The sequence below is a fragment of the Haliotis rubra genome, unplaced genomic scaffold (assembly GCF_003918875.1).
Source record: "Haliotis rubra isolate DU_JTF1 unplaced genomic scaffold, ASM391887v1 Scf119, whole genome shotgun sequence".
Lineage (NCBI taxonomy): Eukaryota > Metazoa > Mollusca > Gastropoda > Lepetellida > Haliotidae > Haliotis > Haliotis rubra.
In genome coordinates this window covers 905,483-912,178 of record NW_025765103.1, presented here as the reverse complement: position 1 = coordinate 912,178, position 6,696 = coordinate 905,483, and the positions used below count along the sequence as shown (strand labels likewise).

At 43.5% G+C, this 6,696-nt stretch overlaps 1 long non-coding RNA gene across 1 annotated transcript in view; it reads left to right on the top strand.

Annotated features, from left to right (window-relative positions):
* The window catches only part of LOC124260536, a 97,230-nt gene that overhangs the window by 21,356 nt on the left and 69,178 nt on the right, over positions 1-6,696 (top strand). The gene's annotated exons all lie outside the window — the stretch shown is intronic.

Here is a 6,696-nt window from a genome sequence, read left to right as displayed (position 1 = left end):
ATGAGACAGGAGGGCTGAGGAGGGCATGACTTGATTGGAGTGAGGTTATTGTGTGTGAATGTGTGTGCGTGCATGCGTATGTGAGGAAGGAGTACATGTGTGAAGACATCAATTGGGGTGTGGTTATGGGGAGACCGGGGTATGCTGGAAGGGATACACCCAGCTTTTATTTCTGTTATAATTTGTTTATTATACAGGTGATCTTGAAACTTATCCCTTTGTCAGTTCTATGTCATGGGACATGAATAATTGTCAAGCAGTGAGATGGATTCACCCACATGTTTGACAATGAATGTGCAACAACCCGTCCTAGCCTCCCACTGATTTTAATCATGCAAAACTTGTACACTATACAAAATAAACTAAATCATTTAGGGAGTGATTTCCTTAAATGTAAATGATTTTTAACTGTTTGTTTAGTGTCCCACTTCTCCAGAAAACCCCTTTTCAAATAAAATGACAGATGACAGATGACAGAGAACTCCTTCAGTAAAGTCATGAACAGAGGGAGGCTATTCATGCAGTCAGTATGAAATACTAAGTTGATAAATTCCCCTGTCCTCAACTCCTCTATGCAAAATAAAAACCATGTGACCCTGAATTACTTTATAAATGTGTGTGTTCATCCCCCCTATGTTAGCTGAATATGAGTCATTTTCGTCTGTAGGTAGAGTTTGTCATTGAATCCCCCAGTCTTCCCTCCAAGTTTATGACTTGCATGTATAGTTTCATGTACGGGGCCAGCGATGACAGATAGTCATGATAAAATCTGGCAGTGTCCACGAAAAAGACTCTTTTACAAAATCGGTCACCTGTTCCACAAATACCTGTCCACAATGAGGAAACAGTCAACTGATGTTACAACTGATACTGGTTATATCAATAAAACAAACTCAGGAGGGGAAACAAGTAATCGTCTATATCTTATGGTGCCAGTTTGACAGCTATTGACGAGCGTACATAACACATGGTACGTCAATCGTGTTGTTAATTTCTGGCTCTTGTACTGCAGGAAGTCGGATACTCGATGCCGATATAAACCTGTTCTCCACATTTCTAATCCATGGTAGGTAGCAGCCTACACAAATACTGATATCAAATACCCTTATTCTAAGTGGAGGAAGAGAACTAATCTTTGTTATCCTAATCCGTCCCGCGATATTTGATAGAGTGTGTGGTTTTTGCACCCTGATACGAAGAAGCCTTGTTCCGACCAAAGTTCAACAGCTCTTCTTTCTGCGTGCATGGCGGCAGATTGTAAAGACAAGGAGCTTATGGGTGGGGTGGAGGGGGAAGGATTAAAAGTATTAATACATGTATTAAGTTTTACAGGTGGAGAATTTCTTGGTATTGAGGTTTAAAGTATGTCGTGTTAAGTTTATTGCAACATTTAATTTGTTTTTATGTGACAGGAAGAAAAATAATACTGAAATCAGTATGTTTTATTTTGTTAAGGTTGTTGAGAGTCAGGAAGCATCCGTCGTCCTCGGGCAAGGTCGTTAACTTACTATAGAGCTCTCATGCTTGAGTTGTATGTTGGCTGAATCCATGCATAATCTTGTTGAAATGTCATAAGTGTAAACCATCATGCCAAAGATTCATGTGGGATTCTCCACATGGATTGAAATATGTGGAGCCCATATTTGGTGTTACTTGTTTTAGGGGGCAACTGTATCCCAGTTAGGTGCCACAACTTGGTGGGCTGAGCTTTATCACCTCAGGCATTCCAGTCATTTATGATCATGGGTTCAAATCCCAGATTCACTCTGGTAACATTTCATCGGTTTGTCGGCACCAGACCCAGGCTCATGTGGGAATTCCAAACATCAGCCTCCCTTCAGGCTTTCCTCCATCACCAAGTTCACACATTGTGACATAGGAGAACAGAGGCCATATATATATCTTATAGAAGACCTGATTGTCCTAGGCCATTATTATTATTATTATTATACACATTTGTATTATTATATGTTTTGTTACTCATCATATATATATGATTCATTATATATCTTCTTTATGTAGTTTATAGAATATTGTCACTGTTTCTGTATGGAACGTTTGTGCAATAAATATGTTATCTGTTATCTCTATAGAAATACAGCACCATTAGACTCACTCACTCACTCACTCAGTTCCAGTCATTCAGTCATGGACCCAGCCTTCCAACCTGTTTATGGTCAAATAACTCACACGTTGATGCTGTGAAATCTATGTCACTGTGACCCATAATACCAAACCCCGATCATGTTCCAAATCTTCCGGTAGAATTATCTTAGTCCTGATCTCTCAAAGGCGGACAGGTAGGTGGCCCTACCCATTTATTACAGTGGTCATCTCCTACAGGACTTCCACACTGCCTGCATCATATTACCCCTGATATATGGGTAGGTCTAAAAGTAACACCAAGGGATGTGTGCATCAGGTGGAATACGGAATCAAATTACCAATGTAATTAAATGGGAGTGTGTTTGATGGTCACAAGATCTGTTACCAAAAGTTACCGTACTTGATCCATTTCTCGTTTGTCATGTTTCTTTTAGGAGAATGTTAACAAGCTTTTTGATTGTTAAGTTGATCAGATAACAATGACAGGCTGGACAGAGAGTTCAAAACGCACAAAGGATGGAGACGGTCAACTTTGCAAAGGTCTTATTATAAGATCATTTGTTACATTTAATAAGATTTCATGCATCGGTAAACTTGGAGGACTGGGGAATTGACTGAGTTCTGGCTGGGATTTAGCCCTTGCATATTTTCACACATGTGCTTTCTCATCAATCTGATATTCACTCACTTACTTACTCGCAGTCCCTCACGAACTCACTCTTTTCCCACTCTTTCCAGTTCTCAAATAAACATGTGTTTGTATCATGTGACATGACAACTTAGTCCGTAAAAGGAATTTCATAGCTTTGAAACTCACTCACTCACTCCCCACTCACTCACTCACTCACTCACTTTTGGCATTAAGCCTGTCCTTACTCCTTCATCAGGTGATGGTAGGTTAGCCTAGTGGTAAGTGTGTTTCCGGACCCAGTAAACCCATTGTTTCCCAACCAGTTTTCAGCAGTTTTACAGCAACTGTATAAATCACCAAGCAGGTGCAGCAGAATCAAGAAGCTGGTTCGCTGTTGTTATTGTCCACAGATTTCACGATTATTTGTGGAATCAGGATTGAAATTTCACACTGTGGTATCACACCATTTATCTGTTTACTGGCTTCAGCTATGTGCTGGAGGCAGTCGATACATGCCTGTTATCTACCGGTGTTGAGTTCCGCTGAAAAACGGGCCATTGTGATGCATGTAGCTTACAGTGTTCACTGACATGGAAACATGATTGATTTCAGATGAGAAACTGAAACCTGTATTTCTATGTTGATACTGTTAATAGGGTTTTAATGGTATTTGTATCGAAAAGAAGATTTCTTTCTATCTTGATTTTGAATGCAATTGTTGAGAAATCTGATCGGTGTATATGTGGTTTGTATGCTGATTAGGAAGGTGACTGATATTAAAGAGGTTTAACAGTGCAGTTTTATTGGTTATTCTTTTTCTTCCTTGTGTCATAGTCCACCCTGACTGACTGAGTTTGGTTTTACGCCGCTTTTAGCAATATTCCAGCAACATCACGGCGGGGGACACTAGAAATGGGCTTCACACATTGTACCCAAGTGGGGATTCGAACCCGGGTCTTCGGCATGATGAGCCAATGCTTTAACCACTAGGATACCCCACCGCCCCCCACCCTGAAGATCCGTGTGAGAAGTGGTCATCAGCAGTCTTAAACAACCAATGATTGTTGTTAGGAGAGACGCACATGGGTGGATGGTCAGACCTGATGACTTTGTTAATGCATGTCTCATGTCCCAATGCTCATGATGTCAATCACAGGATTTCCTAGCAGATGTGTATGCTAGATACCTAGTTCATCTGCTAACATTCATATGATATAAAAGGTTATATTTCATTGCTCTGTGTGGTATAGTGCCTATATAGCACTTGCTGATGATTAAGGAGGCTTGAGTTTGAGTCCCATATGGTTGCAAAGTGGTTTTATCCAGTAAGTAAAACATGGTCACTCACTCACCCACCCACCTATTTAAGACCTACAAAACAGGACATGTGCCTCCCACTGCCTGTACACAGAAGCATGACAGAGAAACATGGTTGGAGCCATAAGAGTATACTTTGAGTACGTGTACTGACCACTAGCCAGCAGTACGTGTCCCCGCTCCTTGTGTGGCTGATGCAACTTGGCAGGGATGTGGCAGGGTGCTCTCTGTGCCAACTGTATCACTGTTATCTGGTGGGAGGAGAGTGAGGAGATAGCCCAGGACATTGACTAATGAAATACATATGTTATACACACTCCCAACTAGTTCGTAGCCCCCTGCACATGCAGAGAATACACATCGTATACGCTCCCAACTAGTTCGTAGCCCCCTGCACATCGTATACTCTCCCCCTAATTAGCAGCCCCCTGCACATGCAGAGAATACACATCGTATACACTCCCCCCTAGTTAGTAGCCCCCTGCACATGCAGAGAATACACATCGTATACACTCCCCCCTAGTTCATAGCCCCCTGCACATGCAGAGAATACACATCGTATACACTCCCCCTAGTTAGTAGTCCCCTGCACATGCAGAGAATACACATCGTGATACCTCCCCTAGTTAGTAGCCCCCTGCACATGCAGAGAATACACATCATATACACTCCCTTCACCTGGTTAGATAGCCCCTGCACATGCAGAGAATACACATCGTTATACATGCCTCCCCTAGTTCAGTAGCCCCTGCACATGCAGAGAATACACATCATATACACTCCTCTAGTTCATAGCCCCTGCACATGCGTGTAATACCCAGAGAATACACATCATTATACACTCACATGTCGTTAGTAGCCCCTGCACACAGTGCAGAGAATACACATCATATATACTCCCCTAGTTAATAGCCCCTGCACATGCAGAGAATACACATCGTATACACTCCCCTAGTTCATAAGTAGCCTCCCCTGCACATGCAGAGAATACACATCGTATATACTCCCCTAGTTAATAGTCCCCTGCACATGAGAAGACCATACACTACTCCAGTTCGTAGCCCCGCACATGCAGAGAATACACACATCGTATACCTCTAGTTACTAGCACATCGTGTGGGTCTGGATTTGTGTTATGCCATTCCGTGTGTGGGATTCTCCTCTCGGTCCTTCCACACTGTGCACACTCTCCCTCCTAGTCTGGGGTCCATCATGCCTTTCCTGCTCCAGAGAATACACTGGGTCGTGCATGCCATGTGCTGGGTTGTGTAGCCCCTGGCACATGCAGAGAATACACATGTATACACTTCTAACTAGTCCGCCTCCTGCACATGCAGAGAAGACAGATTGTGATACTTCCTCCTAGTTAGTAGCCCCCTGCACATGCAGAGAATACACACACTCCATTATAGTTAGGTAGCCCCTGCACTAGTGTCCTTCATAGTCCCCCCTTGCATGCCATGCAGAGAATACACATCGCACATCCACTAGTAGCCATATCTGCCCATGGTTATGAATACTCCGTGTCCCCCTGTTCAGAGTGTCCCTGGACATGTAGCCATGCAGACATGAATACACATCATATACACTCCCCTAGTTAGTAGCCCCCTGCACATGCAGAGAATACACATCGTATACACTCCCCCTAGTTAGTAGCCCCCTGCACATGCAGAGAATACACATCGTATACACTCCCCCTAGTTAGTAGCCCCCTGCACATGCAGAGAATACACATCGTATACACCCCCCCTAGTTAGTAGCCCCCTGCACATGCAGAGAATACACATCGTATACACTCCCCCCTAGTTAGTAGCCCCTGCACATGCAGAGAATACACATCGTATACACTCCCCTAGTTAGTAGCCCCTGCACATGCAGAGAATACACATCGTGATACACTCCCCTAGTTAGTAGCCCCTGCACATGCAGAGAATACACATCGTATACACTCCCCTAGTTAGTAGTCCCCTGCACATGCAGAGAATACACATCGTATACACTCCCCCCTAGTTAGTAGCCCCCTGCACATGCAGAGAATACACATCGTATACACTCCCCTAGTTCATAGCCCCTGCACATGCAGAGAATACACATCGTATATATACTCCCCTAGTTAGTAGCCCCTGCACATGCAGAGAATACACATCATATACACTCCCCCCTAGTTAGTAGCCCCTGCACATGCAGAGAATACACATCGTACATACACCCTGCATGCAGAATACTAGTTAGTAGCCCCTGCACATGCAGAGAATACACATCGTATACACTCCCCTAGTTAGTAGCCCCAGCACATGCAGAGAATATGCAGATACACTCCTAGTTAGTAGCCGGGAAGCAGGGTATGCAGATAGCACCTGATGTAGATGTGATTGTGTCAATGCAGAGTGGGAAGGAGGATACACTCCAGATAGTCCCCTGCACATGCAGAGAATTGTCAATGTCTGTACTCCCCCTAGTATCCAGTAGCACCTGATGCACATGTGATAGTCAATCTGTAGGAACATCGAGGGTATCCAGAATGGCACCATTGTACACTCTAGATTGTCAATGTCTGCACGCAGGAAGGAGGACATTATATCCAGATAGCACCTGATGTAGTTGAGTTGTCAATGCTGTAGGGAAGGACACATCAGATAGCA